We start from the raw sequence: 21948 nt of genomic DNA on the forward strand, positions 1-21948 counted from the left end.
GTGTGGCCGTCCAGGTCACCGTGATAGAGACTGCACGCATAATCCGAATCAGCTGGCACTTCCTTCAACCGGAAGTGGCAACAATCATAACCACAACAACAATGCCAAGCGTGCTTATGTTCGTGGTCAGGCCAACACCATTGAGATGGGTCAAGCTCAAGACCAGCTTACTATCGTGATGGGTACACTTCTTGTTAACTCAGTATGTGCTTCTGTATTGTTTGATACAAGAGCCTCACATTCCTTTAGGTCAGAAAATTTTGCATACATGCTTGACAATAGAAGCGAAGAGACGAACATTCCAAAAGTGGTAAACACCTCCGCGGGCCAATGTCAAACCTTCGTGGTTTGCCCCAATGTTCTTATTGAAATTGAAGGATTTGAATTCCTTGCCACTCCCATATTACCGAAGTCTTCCAACATTGACCTCATATTGGGAAAGGACTGGTTGAAGGCTCATACGACTTCAATCGTTTGTGGCACCAAAACTCTCCACCTCTTACACCCTTCAAATGAATTAATAAGCTATCATGCTCATCTCGTTCGAGACAGTGGGAATGGACTGGTTGAAGGATCATGCGGCTTCAATCATTTGTGCCACCAAAACCGTCCACCTCTTACACCCTTCAAATGAATTAATAAGCTATCATGCTCATCTCGTTCGAGATAGTGAAGCACGACTATATGCCCCAAATGCTTTAAATGCATTACCTCTTGAAGGGATCGAAAACATTCCAATTGTCTGAGAATTGCAAGATGACTTTTCAGAAGAACTTCCGGGGACCCCCCCTACTCGAGTTGTTGAGTTTGTCATCGACTTGGTACCCGTTACCACTCCTATCGCCAAGCGTCCTTATAAAATCCCACCACATGAACTCCTTGAACTTAAGAAAGAAATTGACAATTCGCTCCACCTGGGTTTCATTCGTCCTAGTTCCTCCGCTTAGGGAGCACCTTCTCTCTTTGTTAAGAAGAAGGATGGAAAAAATCGTTTAGTTGAAGACTACCATATCAATGATGCCACTATAAAAAACAAATATCCTCTTCCTCGGAAAAATAATTTGTATGATCAACTTGTTGGTTCCTAAGTCTTCTCTAAGCTCGACTTGAGGTTGGGATACCACCAGATCCATGTTTGCGAAGAGGATATCCCAAAGACCGCCTTCGTTACTCGATATGGTTCATACGAGTACACAGTAATGTCCTTCGGCTTGACCAATGCACACACAACCTTCTCTCGGTTGATGAATTATATATTCATGGACTACCTCGACAAATTCATCGTGGTATATCTGGATGATATTCTTGTATATTCAAAGAATAAAGAAGAACATGCCGAACATCTTTGTCTTTTACTGGAAAAGCTCCGAGAGCATCAACTTTATGTGAAGTATTCCAAATGTGAATTCAGGCTGGACGAAGTGACTTACCTTGGTCATGTGATTTCCAAGGATAGTATTGCGGTCAACCCCGAACGAGTTCAGGCTATTCTTGACTGGACTCCCCCGAAGAATGTCAAGCAAGTCAGAAGTTCTCTCGGACTCGCCAGCTATTGTCGTCGATTCTCAAGAACTTCTCCAAGATTGCGAAGCCCTTAACCAATCTGCTTCACAGAGGTGTTAAGTATGAGTGCACAGATAAATGTGAGGAAAGTTTCCAAACACTCAAGGACAAACTGACATCTGCTCCAGTACTTGCTCCTCTGGACATTAAAAAGGATTTCATCATATATTGTGATGCTTCTCGTCAAGACATAAGTTGTATCCTGATGCAAGATTACAAAGTGTTTGCTTATGCCTCTCGTCACCTGCGTGCTCATGAAAAGAACTATCCAGTTCGTGACCTCAAACTTGCTGGAGCTGTACATTCACCGAAAGAGTGGTGGCATTACCTTCTTGGTAATCCTTGTGAGATCTACACCGACCATCAAAGCCTGAAGTACGTGTTTACTCAGCCTGATGTGAATCTACGTGAGTAGAGATGGATGAAGCGTATATCAAATTTTGACTTGGGTATTTCTTATACCCCTCGCAGGGCTGATGTAATGGCTGATGCCTTGAGCCGCAAGTCATACTACAACCACCTCTAGGTTCATAAGATTCACGAACGTCTTCAAGAGGAATTCAGTAAGCTGAACATACATATTGTTCCTGAGGGTTATCTTGTTACCCCTCCTCAAGAGGCTCGCAAGATGAACCTCCGTGTTGTCAATGAGGGTTCCCTCAGTAACCTGGTTCCTCAACCAGATCTCGTGAGTAGCATCAAAACTATTCAGCTGTTTGACCCTAAAGTCGATAAGATTAAGAGCTACCTTGCAGAAGGTAAATCCTCTTGCTGATGATGGCGCCTTGTACTTCAAGGGTCGTATTTACATACCAAATAAGAGGGAAAACCTGAGAATGACTGGAAGGGTGATGAAAGAAGCTCATGATACACCGCTGTTTATTCATCCGGGTAGTGCCAAGATGTATGAAGACATCTGTCAAAGGTTCTGGTGGTCAAATATGAAACAAGATATTGCATGCTATGTTGTAGAATGTGATATTTGCCGGCGAATCAAAGCAGAACATCAAAATCCTTCTAGAACTTTGCAACCTGTCTCTATTCCTAAATGGAAATGGGACATGTTGAAATGGACTTTGTCACTAGTTTTTCCAGACCTCAGAAAGGTAATGATGCTATTCTTGTCGTCATTGACCGACTATCCGAAGTTGCACATTTTCTGGCCGCCACAGAAACAATTACTGCTAGTCAGCAGGCAGATCTATATATGTCTAGAATTGTTTCACTTCACGGTATTCCATTGGTAATCATCACGGACCGTGGCAGCTTGTTCATTCCAAAATTCTGGGAAAGTTTCCATAAGTCTATGGAGACTCATTTGTCCTTCAGCACCGCATTTGATCCTCAATACCACGGACAAGTTGAACGAGTCAACCAAATTCTGGAAGACATGCTTCGAGCTTGTGTAATTTATTTTGGTAAGAAATGGGAGGAATCTCTCCCATATGCCGAGTTCTCCTACAACAATAGCTATCAAGCTTGTTTGAAGATGGCCCCCTTTGAAGTATTGTATGGACGAAGGTGTCGAACTCCTCTGAATTAATGAGAAACTGGGGAATGATCACTCTTTGGTCCGGATATTCCACACGTCGAATATCAAGTCTACATTATTTATGAGAATCTGAAGGCTGCTTAGTATCGTCAGAAAAGTCAGTATGACCATCATCAACAAGATATGGTCTATCAACCTGGCGAAAAGGCTTATCTTCAAGTCACACCAATGAGAGGTGCACACTGTTTTGGGATCAAGGGCAAGCTAGATCCTCGCTATATTGGTCCATTCATTGTTATCGAAAGACGTGGAAAAGTGTCTTATCAATTGGAACTACTGGCGAACCTTTCTTAGGTTCACGATGTCTTCCATGTTTATCACCTCCGCTGCTGCTTCAAAGATCCTGTCCGAGCAGTGGATCATGATATACTTTTGCTACAACAAGACCTCTCATATAAAGATCATCCAGTCCGCATTATCGATCGGACTGAACATCGGACTCGTTGCAAGGTCACTAAGTTCCTTAAAGTGTAGTGGTCAAATCATTCTAAAGCTGAAGCCACTTGGGAACATGAGGATCATCTTCGTGATGAATGCCCCGAGCTCTTTCCTTCTACCCGTTGATTCCCGGGGCGAGAATTTCTTTTAGTAGGGGAGAGTTGTGACACCCTAGATTTGGTGCTACATTAATCATTGTAATTAAGCTACAGTGATGGCCAAGATTAAGCTAATGCTTTTGCTAATCCAATTATGATCACTTTTGGAATCAAGCCTTATTCAATTTCCTTTGCAATTCAAATTCATTTCAAAAGTGGATTTAAAAGTTTTGCAAACCAAGAATTAAAATATTGAATGGGTTGCAAATATTTCATAAGGTTTTATAAAATTGCAACACACATTGTATAAAGTGTCTTGGTGCCTCAAAATAAGTAAAGAGATGCCAATTCAATTATTAGTTGTCCTTCTAAATTTTCGTATTTAAAAAAAAAGATTCAAATGGCCCCAAACATTTTGTGGCAGTGCATAAAAATGATATGGGAATAAAAGGCCTTGTGCCATATTTTTATAAAATTTCTAAGGTACTAAAAGTTAATAAAACAAAAATGAAAATAATAGAAAAGAAAAAGAAAAACAAATACACCCCCAGTGGGCCGCGCCAACTGGGCAAACCGGCCCACCTAAACCCCTAGTCGGCCCACCCTCACCTGAGGGTATAAAAGCTCCATGGAAACCCTAACCCTCACATGCACCCTACTAACCCACCTCTCTCTCCTCTCTCACTCCCGATTGAAATCGGGATCAGGGATCCCGCACCCGACACCATCGTCTCAACCTCGCACCGCTGCCGGCCGATGCCACCGCCAAATTGCCATGTCGGTCCTACCCAAGCCTTTGCTTCCCCTTCAACCGCTGGTGTCGTGGTTTTGTCACGACAGATGTCCTCCTGAAAGGACTTATTGATGAGGCCATCGCAGCTATGTGGTGACTCAAAGGGGTTGATCGGGAAACGGGAGGCGAGTTTACCCAGGTTCTCCCCCTCATATTGAGGTAAAAGACTACGTCCTACTTTCTGTATATTGATGTGGGAATCGATACAAGGTTGCGGATTCGCCTGACCTAGCTCTCGATTGATGTTAACTTAACCTTATCTGCCCTAGAGACTAACCTTTATATACAGGTCGAGACTCTAGGCCTTACAAGAGTCCAACTCTCATTACTATTTGTAAGCCGATTTATCTCTAACTCATCTTATCTCCCACGCAAGAAAAATCCTGGCGTCTCTTTCCTTACATGGATTGCAAGTCGCCTTTGTTGAGTCTTGGGCCAACCGTCTCATCTGGCGCCTTCCGCCTCTTTAATAACGGCCCATCTTATCCATAGGGATAGAGCCGCCATTATCCTGACCCGACCCACATGGCGGGTCTTACAACGGGATAATATCCCCAACATTAGTCCCTAGATTGACTCGAATTTATTCACGTAAATAGATCTCTTCTTAACTCTTGGTGGCACACTTAAATCGCCATCTTACTTCCAACGGAAACATTTCCGGCTTATGAACTTTCTTCAATTTTCCGCCACGTGGAATGATAATGTCACTCACTCCAAAATTCCAGGAATCTTCATGACATCACCCAACGGTTCCATTCGATCTTATCGTACAACCTGAAAATCGAGGCGCCATTAACTCTGAATTTACAGCACCTCCTTGTTTATCGCGCGTGTTGTTTTGTTTGCCCCTTCGGACCTTAAATACCGACGGGGAATCTTTCCACTTTTTACCCTAGCTCATCTTCTTCCTCCTCGAGCTGCTCGACACTTGACGCGCTGCCGCTGCATCTTCTCCAGCGATCCCCTCCGAGGCACGGATTTCTTCTTCGCTCATCTAAGCACCCAACTTCGGTCTTTTTCTTTCATCAGTCGACGCCGTTTGGTACTTCTTCATATCCTTGTATAGATTTACTCAAATCGCATGTCGTAGTTCGCCAGAGCTCCTCTAGGGTTCGTCGCACCTCCATTAGTAGTGCTAGTTAATGTACTCCTTTAAACGCAGTGAAACCTCCTTGACAAGTAGTGGAAACGAATGAGGGATGAATCTAGCAAAAACTTTACTGATATTTCTGCATGTAAATCCGTCACCCTTTAGTTGTTGTCGCCGTTGTTTTTCGCTGTTTTGATTTCAGCCATTTACTTTTCCTTTCTGCACTGTTTGTAGATCCAAACTGTTTTGTATTTCTGATAAAAACTGTTCTTACAACACTTAGCAGAATTCAATCGTCCGTGGTCCTTCTTGTCCTTGAGGCAACTTACTATGCCGTTAGTTTAATCTTTTTCATGACCCGCCAGTATCATGCACCTTTCCATTTTTAGGCGACTTAGAACATTGCAATGTCCCCTCTTGCTAGTTATTTTAGAGTTACCCGCCGTTTATATCCATGTAGCTGACCTTTTTTGGCTGAGGACATTATGTCAAAACCATCGAAGTGCGACTGGTTACCCTCTGATATTGACGAAGACGCCTTACAACATGTTGTGTCAATGGGAATCTTGCTTCCTAAAGAGGTGATTGGATGGAGGGCTCCCGTCAAAGAAGCTCGACCTCAACCCACCGAAGGGGAAGTGGTAGTCTTTGCAGACCACTCAGAACAAGGATTCTCGCCCCCCGGCTCAAAGTTCTTTCAAGACGCTCTCAACTTTTTCCATCTCCACCCCCATGATCTGGGTCCCAATTCAATCAGTAACCTGTGCCAATTCCAGGTTTATTGTCAAGCATATTTGGAAATAGAACCCACATTTTCTTTGTTTAGAGAAATTTTCTATTTAAATCGCGAAACATAATGTGTTGATGGTCCTAGCTTGGAGCTTGGCAGAGTTACCATCCAGAGGCGTCATGAAACTGGTTTCCCTGTTGCACCTTTGCCCAACCATACTAAAGGGTGGGGGAAAACCTGGTTCTACTGTAAGAACACCGCTCCAGATCACGAGAATCCCCTACCAGGCTATAGAGAAGATCGTCTTCCAATGGACTTTCAACTCCCTGAACCTCTGACTTCTGAAGAAGAAGCCGCCCACAAAACTATTTGGCCCCGACTGAGGGCTCTAAACGCCAATGGTTTGACCGGCGTCGACTTGATCCAGAGTTGGATTGAATGGCAGATCATGCTTCTAAGCCGCTGCGAGGGTCTGATGTGTCAGTATGATGGTACTTTGAACAATTCTCAGCGTTTCACGAATATCATGCTTGACACTGAAGAAATCAACAGTCTCGTAAAAAAGCGGTGTGGTGAAACCAAAGAGGCTTGTTCCAAAATTGGTCCAAAACCGTTCTGTTGTGCCAACCCTGCTCCTGAGGTAGATAATTTTACCTCTTATCCTTTTGATTTGATGCCTTCTTATGCTTTTTAAGAGAACTAACTTCCCCTCTTTATAGAAAACTGCACCCTTCTGGAAACGTAAAGTCGTCAAGCCGCCTGTAAAAAGAGTGAAGACCCTTGCGAAGAAAAAGAAAAGCAAAACCGACGCGGGCGAGTCATCCGTTGTGGGAGAGTCGCCACATGCTGAAGGCGTGTCTGAGGTAAATTCCTGGACCATCCCGTTATGGCATCATAGATCTGTTCTAACCTTGTACTTTAACTTCCAGGGAGAAGACGGGGAAAGTGATGCTGAAGAGGGTGAGTTAATTTCCATTTCTTCTCATTCAAATATTTCCTTGGAAAGACCTCAGAGGCAGGTTTGTAGGAAAGTTCCTATGAGTCACCCAGATGCTCACATGGATCCTAACTTCCTTTTGAAAAAGTCCTTATATACTCCAAAACGCCACACCCGTAGCTCTTTGGGTGATCTTATGGCGGGTTTACCTGAAAAAGCATCCGGCCGCAAACGTCGAACTCACGTACTTTGTTATTTTCTGTCATGTTTTATTGACAAACTTTGCCTACATTCATTAAACCTTGCAACTATAACAGATGTCTCGTCCTTCATTTGGCGACTTAGCATCTTCCAAACTACCACCTCTTGTACGCCTCCGAGGGTATGACATCAATTGTTGTATGCATTTTTCCTTATGATGTTCAATTTAAGTGTGTCTTAACCTTCCATATTTGTAGATCTCAAGCTAAGAAACGAAAAACGGGCGGGTCAACTTCAAACGTTGACAGGCCTGGAATGGATGAAGCAGATGTTCCTATTCCTGATATTCCGGAAAAAGATATTGGGGCTTACGCTGATCCTCCTGAAGGCGCCCCCACAAATAACATCCTTGATGTCCAAGTTACTCCATCTAGAAATGATAATAAGGTGGTGAAGTTAAGTCACAAGGAGAAACTCAAACCACCAAGCCTCATGAAATCAACCAAAGGCACTTTACCCGAAGATGATGTTGTCACTATTATTGGGACGGGTCATACAACCCCTATCCGCAGTGTGTTGGCAAAGCACACTGCCGGGGACGTCTGCACCAAGATGACAGCAGGAAAATCTGTAATGGACCTTCCAAACATTGAGAAGCTAAACTTCGAAGAGCTCCACTCAGGATATCTGAAACGCCTCGCGTCAAGCCAAGATTTTGAAGCCGGCTTAGTAAATATGATGAAGAGAAGATACGAGGTATTTTCGGCACAAACTGTCTTATATATCCTCATTTAGTATCTTTCTTTAGCCCCCAAGTGCCGGGTCATCTTCTTGAAGATGAGCCGGGTCTTGTTTAATAACCTGTAGAAAGCTTCAACCTATAGCCCCCAAGGGCCGGCTCATCTTCTTGAAGATGAGTCGGGTCTTGTTTATTAACCTGTAGAAAGCTTCAACCTGTAGCCCCAAGGGCCGACTCATATTCTTGAAGATGAGCCGGGTCTTGTTTATTAGTCTTTGAAAAGCTTCAACCTGTAGCCCCCAAGGGCCGGTGTCATCCTTTTGAGGATGAGCCGGGCCTTGCTTAGTAGAAATGAAAAACTTATCTTCTCTCTGAGAAAAACAAGTGCATTAGCCCCCAAGTGCCGAGTGGATTGCTTGCAATATGCTTGAGACTTGTCCGTCCACTTTTCAACGCAACCCGTATAATATTAAGGTCACTTATCTTTCCTGTCAGATTTTGTAGGAGACGATTAGGAAAACCGAATCATCCTTAAGTGAGATGCAAAAAAGCCAGGTATGCCAACAAGACGCCAGGGCCATACTAGAAGAAAAACTCCGGGCCGCAACGGAATAGCTTGGACAGGTCAGAACTAAATATCTAAAGTATAAGGAGTCAACCACGACGGAACAAGCCGCCCTTGAAAAACGAACAGAGAGAGCCGAGGGTCAACTTGCAGAAGCTACACCAGAATTGTCTGGCCTGCATCAACATATCTTCAAGATGACCAATGCTATTTTTGGTAAGTCCTTCATAAAACATGTTATCATTGTGACAAAAGACACGCGGTGCTCGGCGACTTATATATCCCTTGTTTCTTTATAGGCCCTTGATTCACCAACCTCCAAGATGATTCAGTACTGAAGCTGAAGGCCATATACACTCTGACGGAGCAATTGTATGTTGGCGGCTTGTTGACTGTCAAGGATGTTTGGGGAGATAAAGACCTAGTAAAATACATCAAAGACATGCTGAGGCGACTCTCAACGATCCCTCAACATATAACTGAAATAAGAAAATCATCCGCGTGCAATGGAGTGATGGCGGCCATGAGCCGGGCGCTGGCTTATGCTCCAGAACTCAAGAGGGATGAAATAGCTCGCGGCTTTCGAGAATATAAGGATGATGGTCAGAATTCATAGAAGAAGACTACGCGAAATGCATAAAGGACATTCGCCCTGCAGCAAGCAGCCTTGCTGAAAGCTTGGATCTTCTGAAATATCAATCCGCTTATGATGATGAAGGGAGACGCATGGCGATTCCTAGCTTCGTGCCTTTGGACTTAGCACCTCAGTGTCGTAAGCCTCTTTTCGCCCCTGATGCTGACCCGTCAACCATCTTAACAGACAAAGCTGAATTTCACGCCTTAATCATTTGTATGTGGGATGTGGACAACTTCTAGATCCAAGACACCGAGACCGCCGACAGCGGCCTAGAGGTGGCGACTCTGTGAAGCTTCAGACCGCATAAGAGACTGAACCCGGCGGAATCTTGCCAGCGGGTTGTAGCATAGAAAATCTATGGCCTTAAAGTGCCATGTAATCGTTGTTTCAGAACACGTCCAACAACTGCTTTTGTCTATGCATGGTATGTTTGAATTTTCATGACATTACCTTTGCAATAGTAGTCGCCTTGATTAGGCGGGTTGAAGAAGAGTTGTACTCCCACTTTGACCACCTCCTCTTTAGATGAGTTTAGTCTTTGCTATTTTGAATCTTCTGCTCGGCAGTATAGTCACCATATAAGGTGTAAAATGAGCTGCCTCTGTGAGTCACGACAGGTAGACGGGCTTGCAAGGCTCTAATCGTACCCAAAAGAGGTTTTTGCAAAAACCTTTATGTGTTTAGACTGGCTGATCAGGCTCAAGTCAAGCTTCAGTGAAGCAGGTTTAGTGAACCCATGGTTTGTCTATTTTCCATATACTAGCTCTCGCAAGTACCTCAATGTTTTAACCTTGGGAGTTCAGGGTCCAATACTTGGATTGACTCGCCAAGAGTACACGAGTCTTATGGGTGAGTCGCTTCAAACATACAGTCTAGTATAACCATCCAGTAACGCGTTAACTTTTCGTTGGCCAAGAGGGTATTATGGCGGGCTCAATGAGTCAGAAGCCCCTAAATGACCTATGATCAAGGAAAAACAGGCATAGGATAGCAGAAGACAATGCTATTACTGCTAAACGACTTGGGAACCAATAGCCCCCTACTAAGCCGGTTTTTATCGTTCATGATCATACATAGGCGCCTATGTTTGAACCGTGCATCATGGAACTTGATCCTCTTTGGCTTTACTGGTACCTATGTTTGAGTGGTCGCATCAAGGCGTCTTACTCTCTTTGATACCAGCAGAGTCCATGTTTGGATAGCCTCCCCAATGGCGGCTTATCCTCTTGGGTGACGTAATGTTAATCAATAAATACTCATGCTCATATGTGGGCTGAAATGGCAGAGACCCCTAATTTCTTAGGCGTCGGCTTTATTGATATAATGTAAAGAGTATACAAGGATCGAAAATATGTACATAGATAAGGAGCCAATGGCTCTAAGTATAGTAGGGCCGCAGATAAGCGATGTTCCATGGGCGGGTTGTCTCTTCCTCCGTGGTTGGTTTGTCGGGGCATAGATCAATTAGGTAATACGAGCTGTTGTGGAGGTTCCTGCTGACGACGAAAGGCCCCTCCCAAGCGGGAGAAAGCTTGTGCATACCCGTATAATATTGAATCAACCGAAGCACCAAGTCGCCCTCGTGGAAGACCCGACTTTTAACAAGCCGACTATGGTAATGACGCAAGTCTTGCTGGTAAATCGCCGATCGTGTAGTAGCCAAATTATGCTTCTCTTCCATAGCGTCCAAAGAATCCTGACGCGCCTGCTCATTATTAGCTTCAACATATGTGGCGACTATGGGAGAATCGTGCTTCATATCGCTTGGAAGAACCGCCTCTACACCATAGACAAGGAAAAAGGGAGTGTACCTAGTTGACATGTTAGGCGTCGTCCTGATACTCCATAACACAAAGGGGAGCTCTTCAACCCAACATCCTGGAGTGCGCTGCAAAGGAACCATGAGCCATGGTTTGATCCCACGCAATATCTCCTTGTTAGCTCGCTCAGCCTGACCATTAGATTGTGGATGAGCTACTGCAGGAACATCAAGCCGGATGTGCTCTCGCTGACAAAAATCTTTCATTGCCCCCTTAGATAATTTAGTACCATTGTCGGCTTCTTGAGGAACTTGACTGTCGTTTGTATTACTAACTGGTTCCGTTTCAACCCACTTGGTAAATTTGTCAGTGTCGGGACCCCGATCCTAAGCCATAGGAATCCAGCCTGTAACACATCACATCTCTTTGCGGTATCACGCACGGTTATCCCCACAGCTGCAGCCTTACCTTAGCCGGGACCATTTGCGCCTTTTGACTCGCGTATGCGATTGTGTCGCTAGCAATCCAATGTCAAAGAACCCGAATCGACATGTCTAGTCATAAACTAAAGTGGCAGTTCTGTACAGGGACAGACATACATGACCCAACAAAGTAGGTGTCAGTCATCAGCGAATGTAGACGAGTTATAGCAAGCTACAAGGACTCCATTACATACGCGTGACATTTCCCAAAGGGACAGACACAGTAGCTAAGAAGGACACATGTCAGTCAAACAATGTGTCCGGAGCAGTAGCGAACTACCATGGCTCGATGGAATCACAAAGGGGCATTTCCTCGTAAGGAGTGCTACTAAGGCATATGACTAGGTATTCGAACCCCATACATATCAAGTACAACACACGTACGCATGGCATACCGATATGTATAGATACATCGATGGCATCGCAACATAACCATAAACATACTATTTAAAAGGCTCGGAAGAGCCTCACACATAATATTACAAGATAGGGGTCTCACGACCCATCATCACAAGTCATACACACAATTTTTACAAGCCAGCGGAAGATTTAAAAATGTCTGAGTACAGACAGATGGAAAGATAAAGGCACATGGCCTGACTATCTACAGACCCATCCTAGGGCCAGATCGTAGCTGGGATACCAGCTACTCGTCGTCGTCGATGTCTATATAGAACCCTCCATTAGGGTCATTAACAACCTCTGCAACAATTATTAAGCAAACGTGAGTACAAAAGTACTCAGCAAGACTTTAGGATAGTCTATCTACTCATGCGATGTATCAACAAGGAGTTGTGGGGTTTCATGCAGAAAGCCAACATTTGACTCTTGGCTAGACAACTTGCATTTTTAAATAGTTTTGACAACTACGTTTCTCGCACATGAGTCCACTAACACCACAACAATACTCCATTGTGGAATCAGTCCGTCTCCCTACGGAAATGCCATCCACGACACTCACACTTATCTTGACCATTTTATGAGTAGCCATTATAGTTATCTATGAACAACATATGCCTCCAAGTAGTCCATATCCGCGGACGCGGCTATTCGAATAGATCATAACCCTGCAGGCGTGTACTTCTTCACACACGCTCTCGCCACTTATCGCCATGTGCAAGTCATAACCCTGCATGGGTTACCTTCAAGCGGAAGCCGAGCGAGGGAGTTGGCCACGACCGTTAACCACACTAATACTTAGTCCAGGTATATCGCCTATCTGAGGGTAACCCGCACGAAAGTCCGGCCGAGGTTTCCGCCACGACCCCAAACGATGTGCGCAGGATTCCCAAGCCCACCATCCGGGTGCCACTTGGTACACCGTGCCACTACCTACCGCATCATAGCCCACCTCTAAGGTCAGCGCTATGCACGACCTCCAGCATAACTATAAACACCACAAACTACTTGCAACTCCTGGACCGAGTACTAAGCAATTAATAGGTCAAGCGGGTTTATATTTCAGGGCCCAGCATGTGGTAGTATCTTGTCTTGGATTACATACATAGAACTCAGTTCCTAAGGACGGTTCCAATGAAACAACCCTCCATGTACTCCTACATAGCCTTTCACCGGTACCTTTACCAAATCAGGTTCAACACACCACCTTTACTTACTGAACACATTCTCACAATTCTGTTCATCACCGAGATGACAGACCATACACAACTCTAAGCATAGCATGCATAGCAGGATAAGGCACATCATGGCTCAAGCATCTACCAGGTATGCTAGGTTCAGCTATTTACTGTGACAAGGATAGGTCATGCAAAGGAAGTGGGTTCAACTAACGTGATAAAAGCAGTGAAAGCATTTTGACCTAATGCAATAAATAAGAGCAGGAGCGAGAACATGGGATTTATCGGGATGATCAAAATGGTTGCTTGCCTTGTTTCTCAGCAGAGGGGTGAGATCCGCCAGACGGATAATCAGACGTATCCGGAGGGGCGGAGCCTACCGGAATAACAACAATCTATCAATATCAAACATATGCAACAAAATGATGCACAAAATGCAATGTAGCATGGTTTGAGATGACCAACAGAACCTTTTGGTGATCTTGATTTGAAATCATAATTCAAATATCATTTGAATTATAATTTATTACATTCTTTTAATTGATTTGACCTGATGCTGTTTTATAACTTTGTTTTTCATGCATGAAATTAGCACCATTGGATTCCTTGGATTTTTCTGATCCATTTACATATATTATTTGTCAAATTTGGAGTTATATTCAATTTTCTATGAATTTCCAAAGTTTTGAACTTATTCTGGAATTATTTTTGAACAGAAAAGCTTTTATTGCATCAGCATGACATCAGCAGGTCCAACTAGCCGTTGAAAGTCAAACCTGACCAGTTGGACCCACTGGTTAGTGACTCTGGCCAGGTTTTAGTTTAAATTTAACTTAATTAGTTAATTAACAGAGTAGGACCCACATGTTAGTGTCTGTTATAGTTAGTTAAATAAGTTATTTTTATTTTTACTAAACTTAATTAACCAGGGGCTGGCCCCACCTGTCATAGGCTCAGGGGGTCAGATCCACCGGCGACGTGGTCGATCTCACCGGCGGTGAGCCTCCGGTGACCACCAGAACGGCGGAGGGGCTCGAGAATGCATCTCTGACGACCAAATGCATGGCACAGGGCACCAAACGAATCAGCACATAGCCGCAGTTCCATTTCTGCAAGGACCCGAGGCTAAGATGGCCGGAGATGACGCCGGCGACGAGCTTGGCGGCGGCCGAAGCTCGGGCTATGTCGGGATCAACGAAACCGAAGGCAAAACGAGCGGGGCTTAGCTCCTAGAGCACCTATGCGACGCACTGAAGCCATTGGTGGCCCCAGAATGACCAGCTGATCACCGGAGAGCTACCGGCGACGAGGTCCCGCGGCGGATCTCGTCGGGCTCCGGTGGAATCGGGGCCTAGAGGAAGGGATCGAGGGGGAAAACTTAGGGGAAAGGATCCTGAGCTCACGAGGAGTGCAGAGGTGTCGAGAGTGGGCGCGTGGATGGCCTCGGGAGGGAGAACGACGGCGGCGAACTACGGTGACCCGAGGAAGAAGACGATGGCTTCATGGTGTTTCAGAGCTCCTCGTCGTCGCGCGACTAGATGGAGAGCTTCAGGGGATCATGGCAAAGTTGTTACGCGGCTCAGAAGAGAGGGAGAGGGGCAGGAGAGACGACTAGCTCGAGCTCAAGCTTCGGTCATGGCGGCCGAGAGAGAGAGAGAGAACAGGGGGGAATGAGGAGGGGATGAGCACGGGGAGGCCTCGGGGAGCTTATCCCCGTTCGCGCCAGCGCGACGCGGTGGCCAGGCAGGCGCACAGGTACGTGGCCGCACCAGATCGAGCGGCGGCCGCCTCCTGCTGCTCGCTGGCAAGGAGGAAGACGACAAGCGCTAGGTGGGCTAGGCCTTAGGTGAGCGACATGTAAGGTTCTTTCCTTTTTCTTCTTTTATGTTTTCTGTTTATTCTTTCTATTATTTGTTTCATTTAATTCTGGCTCCAAACTATTCCTAAAAATAGTTTGCAAAATACGAGAGTGTTAGTTGGAATATTTCCAACCACATATAAAGTGTTCAACATTTTTGGAAACTTTGAAATATTTGAAATCAAATATACAATTGATTTCAGTAGCTTTTAAGTTAAATTTAAAATGCCAAAGATAGTTTGTAAATATTTTCATCTCTGATATTTTGTTTTCAACATTTATCAGAAATATTGGACTTTTATGAAGGCCATTTTGGATTCATTGATTTTGCACTTGTTGGAATTCTTTTGAATAAGAAGTGGCTAAGGTTTTGCTTTGGATTTCACCACTTCTTTTGGGTTTATTCTCATTTCTTGAATGCAATGATAGAAGACATGAGCACAAGTTGTTAAACCCTAACAGGGAATCCAGGGATGTGACAACTCACCCCCACTCAAAAGAATCTCGTCCCGAGATTTGGAAGTCGTCGGGAATAGCGCGGGATACTCAAGTCGGAGACGATCCTCTCTTTCCCATGTTGCCTCCTTTTCAGAATGATTTGAACACCGAACTTTAAGAAACTTGAGGTTTCGACATCGAGTGGTACGCTCAGCATGATCAAGAATACGCACAGGGTATTCTCGGTATGAAAGGTTATCTTGGAGATCAAGCATTTCGTGGTCCACTTCACGGATAGGATCCCAAAAGCAACGCCTGAGTTGCGAGACGTGGAATACGTCTTGAACCTTGGTAAGATGTGGAGGGAGTTCCAATTGGTAGGAAACTTCTCCTCGTTTGGCAAGAATGCGAAAAGGACCAATGCAACGAGGAGCCAACTTGCCCTTGGTACCAAATCGATGGGTACCCTTCAAAGGTGTAACCCGAAGGTTAGCCTTCTCGTCAACTTCAAAGGTCACAGCGTTATGATGACGATCATATTGGCTCTTTTGACGAGACTGGGTACTTTTCAACTTTTCACGAATAATGCGAAATTACTCTTCTGCATCCTGGATCATATCCGGACCAAAGAGTTGCCTCTCTCCGGTTTCTGACCAATTAAGAGGTGTTCGACATCTTCGTCCGTCAGAACTTCAAAAGGAGCTTTGCCCACACTTGATTGATAACTATTGTTATAAGCGAACTCGGCGAATGGAAGGCACTTCTCCCAATTCATACCGAACGATATAACACAATCTCGAAGCATATCTTCTAGAACTTGATTCACTCTTTCGACTTGACCACTTGATTGAGGATGGAAAGCAGTGCTAAAAGATAAGTGAGTCCCCATGGCATTCTGAAAACTTTCCCAGAAGCGAGAAGTAAAGATACTTCCACGGTCTGAATTAATCTCCAGAGGAACACCATGAAGAGACACTATTCGAGAGATATATAACTCTGCTAGCTGGCTAGCAGTTATACTCTCACGAACTGGAAGAAAATGAGCTACTTTGGAAAGACGGTCAATGACCACAAAGATAGCATTATTTACTTTCTTGGTCTTGGGAAATTCGGTGATGAAATTCATACTGACTTTATCCCATTTCATTCAGGAATAGCTAAGGGTTGAAGGGTGCCAACAGGCCTCTGATGTTCTGCCTTAACTCGACGACAAACGTCACAGTTAGCAACGAACTCATCAATTTCACTCTTCATACTAGTCCACCAAAACCTCTAGCGTAGGTCCTGATATATCTTAGTACTACCAGGATGAATGGTGAGAGGAGAATCATGAGCCTCCTTAAGGATTAACTGCCTTAGATGTGGATTCTTAGGAACCACTAGACGATTCTGGAAGAACACAACATCTTGATCATTCATGGAGAATTCCTTAGCGTTTCCGCTAATAATATTCTCCTTGATCCGTGATATACCCTTATCACGCTTCTGGCCAGCTATGATTTGATCCTTAAGAGTAGGATTCGCCACCAGGGTAGAAAGGAATCCTTGAGGAACAACGTGAAGATTTAACTTCCGAAATTCCTCATAGAGACGTGGTTGACCTCGTTGTAGCATCAGATTTTTACAATAAGACTTACAACTTAGTGCATCAGCCATAACATTGGCCTTCCCCGGGGTGTAAGTTATCCCTAAGTCATAATCCGTGATCAACTCAACCCATCGTATTTGCGTGGGATTCAAATCCGGCTGGGTGAAGATATATTTCAGACTTTGGTGATCAGTGAATATTTCGCAACGATCAAGCAGGTAATGTCGCCAGGTTTTAAGTGCATGGACTACTGCTGCAAGCTCAAGATCATGAGAGGGATAATTATCCTCATGTGGACGCAACTGTCGAGATGTGTATGCAATCACATGACGATCCTGCATGAGAATGCAACCTAATCCTTGTCGCGAGGCGTCACAGTAGATAACAAAGTCCTTAGAGAAATCTGGTGGTAGCAACACAGGTGCGGAAGTCAGGCGTCTTTTCAGTTCCTGAAAACTATGCTCACACTGTGGTGACCACTCAAACTTTTATCTTTCTTGAGGAGTTCAGTTAGAGGCTTTGCAACCTTGGAGAAATTCTCGACAAAGTGGCGACAATAGCTCGCTAGACCAAAAAAACTCCTAACTTTCTTAACCGATTTAGGTTGAGTCCAATCAAGGACAGCTTGAACTCTCTCGAGATTGACAACAATACCCTTACCAGAGATTACGTGACCTAGACAGGTCACTTCTGGTAACCAAAACTCACATTTTGAAAACTTGGCATAAAGGCGATGCTCTCGAAGTTTCATCAATACCAGCCTTAGATGCTCGGCATGTTCTTGTTCGTTCTTTGAGTAGATGAGAATATCATCGAGGTATACTACGACGAATTTATCCAAATACTCCATGAAGATTGAATTCATCAAGCGAGAGAAAGTGGCTGGGGCATTGGTTAAACCGAAGGACATGACGGTGTACTCATATTGGCCATAACGAGTGACAAAAGCCGTTTTTGGAATGTCCCCGTTCTTGATATTGATTTGATGGTATCCCAACCTCAAATCCATTTTTGAGAAGACTGAGGAACCAGCGAGCTGATCATACAGATAGTTGATCCTGGAGAGCGGATACTTGTTCTTTATGGTGACGAGGTTACTGGTCGATAATCTACAACCATACGATCCGTTCCGTCTTTCTTCTTGACAAAGAAGACGGGACAAGCCCAAGGAGAAGAGCTAGGACGAATGAAACCTTTGTTTAAGGCCTCATCTAGTTGCTTCTTAAGTCGGGCTAGCTCCAGGCGTGCCATCTTATATGGTCTTCTAGCTATTGGAACGGTTCCTGGAACAAGGTCCATCACAAATTCTACATCTTTGTCTGGTGGAATTCCTGGCAGTTCCTCTCGAAAAACATCCGGGAAGTCACTGACTACCGGAATGTCTTCAAGTTTCGGAAGAGGGTTGGCATTGAGGGAATAGAGCTGGCATTTGGCAACTCGAGTAGAGACATTGACTATCTCACCCGAGGGATGGGTAACCTGAACATTTCTAGAATGAGTATCAATCTTGGCATAGTGAGCTGACATCCAGTCCATACCCAAGATGATATTGATATCCGAAGATGTCAGGGCTATCAAGGATGCTAGAAAAACTAGCCTGTCTACTAGAATTTCATTGTCATAGGTTATCCTGGAGGTTTGCCACTTACTACCAGGGGTTTGGACAACCAATGGGATTGGCATATCACAGAAAGACATGTTATGCAATTGTGCATAACTTTCTGAAATGAAGGAATGAGAAGACCTAGTGTTAAAAAGAACAGACGCTGAGTGATGATTAACAAGGAGCGTACCCAGTATGACGTCGGGATCCTCTACAGCTTCTTCTGCTGAAACATAGTTCACATGGCCACGTGCAGGAGTTGGATTCACATAGTAAGCTTTGCCTAACTTGCCTTGCCCAACGGACTTTCCGGGTTGCTTGGCACCCATATTCTAAGGACACTCTCGGGAATAGTGCCCTGGTTCTCCAGACTTGTAACAGATCACCTGATTGGCACGTGGTGCAGCATTCCTAGCTGGGCCACCATAGGTTTTTGCTGGAGGGTTGGTCTAATTCGCCTGAGGCGCCACATAGGATGGCCTCGGAGTGTATCTTGGCTGCAGAGAACTGTTTGGAACCCACAGCCTGCGTTTTGGGAACGCAGAACCAGATGACGAGCCAAAGTCACGGGAGTGCTTCTTTGTGGCTTCATAGTCGTTATGACCAGTCTCGGCACTGATCGCCTTGTTGACAAGAGCTTGAAAGCTTGTACATTCGTGGAGGCGCAAATCACGACGAAGTTCAGGGCTCAGACCCTTATGGAATCTTGCTTGCTTCTTGGCATCAGTAGACACCTCCTCTGTTGCATAGCGGGCGAGGTTACCGAACTCGCGGCTATAGGCATCCACGGTAAAGTTTCCCTGGGTGAATGCATAGAACTCCTCTCTCTTTCTGTCCACCAGGCCCTCTGGAATATGGTGCAGACGGAAGGCTGCACTAAAGTCTGCCCATGTGGCTGCTGGTCCGGCAGGACACATAGTGTTGGGGATATTATCTGTTGGGTAACCCTCCCTAGTTGGGCCGGGTCACCAAGCTGGCGACTCATCCTCAAAGTGGTTCAGGCTTGGGCCCGCAGAGGCCAGGAGCCAGATGGCGGTTCGAAGATCTTTGGGAGGAATCCATCGATGGTGAGATCTCCAAGTCTTAGAAAGATGGCGACTTAGAGATAGAAAGAATCACGATTTGTGTAAAGGCAAGGACTCTTGTAAACCCTAAGGGCTCGACCTATATAACAAGGCGAGTCCCAGGGAAGGAAGGGGCGGATTAGAAATCATCGAGGACTAGGCCTTTACCTCCTAACGAGGGGCCGAACCTGGGTAAATCTCTGTCCCGTTCCCGAATAACACCTTTGAGTCGCCACCAAGGTGCGATGGCTCGAACACTAAGTCCTTTCACGAGGACATCTGTCGTGACAAAACCACGACAGTTGGCACCCACCATGGGGCCTACGCATGGTGGAGTTGAGTTCTCAAAGGAAGCCCTACCAGGGTTCGGGAGCTACGCGGCGGGGCTGATGACTCGGAGCCGCCGCGGGAAGTACTACATCGATATCTTGCAATGGGGGCCCGAGGCCGATTCAATCGAATACGGCTACAGAATCCCCTTCGGCAAGATCAACTTTTTTGTTGGCATGATCGGATCGCCTACGCCTCAGCCGGACATCTTCACCGACATCGTCGAGCCGGCCAGGTACGTTCGTCCTGTCACAACGCCAAACCTAGCACGCCCGGTCTTTGTTGGTTTTACACAGGGATCTGAGGAGCCAGAACGATCGGCGACTCTGGAGACCACGCCGGTCAACACTTATGACGAGTCATCTATGGGCGACTCAGATTCAATTCAGTCTCTACACGGGGGCTGCCTCGTAGATTTGTCACTAGCAATGGACCCCGAGGTTCTTGACTGGACCCGCCGTCAGATCGCCGTTTACATGGCAGGGGCAACTCAGCCCTCACCAAACTTGACAGGCAATGACGGGACTGGCGAAACATCCAGAAGCCCAGCTGCAATCTTGGTGGAGTTGGCAGCCGAGATAACAAGGCTCATGGCGACCCCTATAACATCAGAAAACCAGGACACGATAAACGCCGAATTGACAAAGCTAAGAGATGGGGTGGCAAAGGCTCAACGAGACACTGAGGTAGAAGCCGCCAGGATCGAGACCCGGCAGGCTCAAATTACCACCGAGGCAGCTCGCCTGAAGACCGAAAATTGGCGGCTCGAGAGGCATCAACGCGCATCTGACGCAATCCATCAGCAGAGGCACCAGGGGCGTTTACCCCCGGATCTCAACCCGACCCGCCTATTCGACACTCCATGAACTTATGGGGTTGGAGATGCTCCGGGAGGAGGGCCGGGCCAGCCACCAAACCCGCCGTTTCAGCCCGTTGTTGATCACGTCCCTCGGTTCCAGACACCTCGAGGTCACTTTTCCAACCCGATGGACAACGTCCTCGCAGCGACTCGCCATTTAGTGTCCCTTCCGATTCATGGTAACACCCAGGCTGAGATAGAAGCACGGAACACCATTGTGATGTTGAAGACGGCGGTGGTTCAAAACGCCCAGTTCTCGCACAACTTCGATCGGCTACACTCCACCCCCCAGGCGAGCCGCACCAGGAGTCGTCCACACGACCAGCCCGCCATAACCAGCGGACCGCGACCCTTTCCCCAGGTCAACTCGCCTGATCATCGGGACCCGCCGGGTCGGGATCACCCAGACATTCAAACCGGCCCAACACCACTTGTTGGAGGCGGCAGACAGGTGGGGGTGCCATGCTTGGCCCCCGCCCTTCGCAATGAGCGAATGCTGAAGGATTTTAAAGGACCAAGAAAGGTGCCTAACTACACCCGGACCTTGAGCCGGCGTCATGGGTCGAGAGTTACGAAATCGCCATGGACATGCTCATGTAAGTGAACCAGTCTGCGCCAGGTACTTCACAATGATGCTCGAGGGAACGTCACGTACTTCGTTAAAAACTTGCCTCCCAATTCCATCCAGACTTTGGCTGAATTGAAAGAGTGTTTCGTCAAAAACTTGAGGGGGACTTGCAAGCGCCCGATGATGATAGTCGATTTACAACACTGCGTTCAGCGCCCTGATGAGTCGGCCCACCATTGGACATGACGGGTCACTGAGATCATTCATTCGCCAGACAGTATGACGGCGGCTCAGGCCATGCTGATCTTGGAGCAAAACTGCCACTATGAGCCCCTGGTACAGAAGTTGGGGCGACTCAAGTGGAAAGTCCAAGATATGGGGGAACTAATGGACACCCTCACTAGGTGCGCTGAGGCGGACGACACCAAAGACCCAGGAGAGGATGGCGGCAAGGCCAGCTCGCCGAGAAAGGGAG

The sequence above is a fragment of the Hordeum vulgare genome, chromosome 5H (genome assembly GCF_904849725.1).
Source record: "Hordeum vulgare subsp. vulgare chromosome 5H, MorexV3_pseudomolecules_assembly, whole genome shotgun sequence".
NCBI lineage: Eukaryota > Viridiplantae > Streptophyta > Magnoliopsida > Poales > Poaceae > Hordeum > Hordeum vulgare.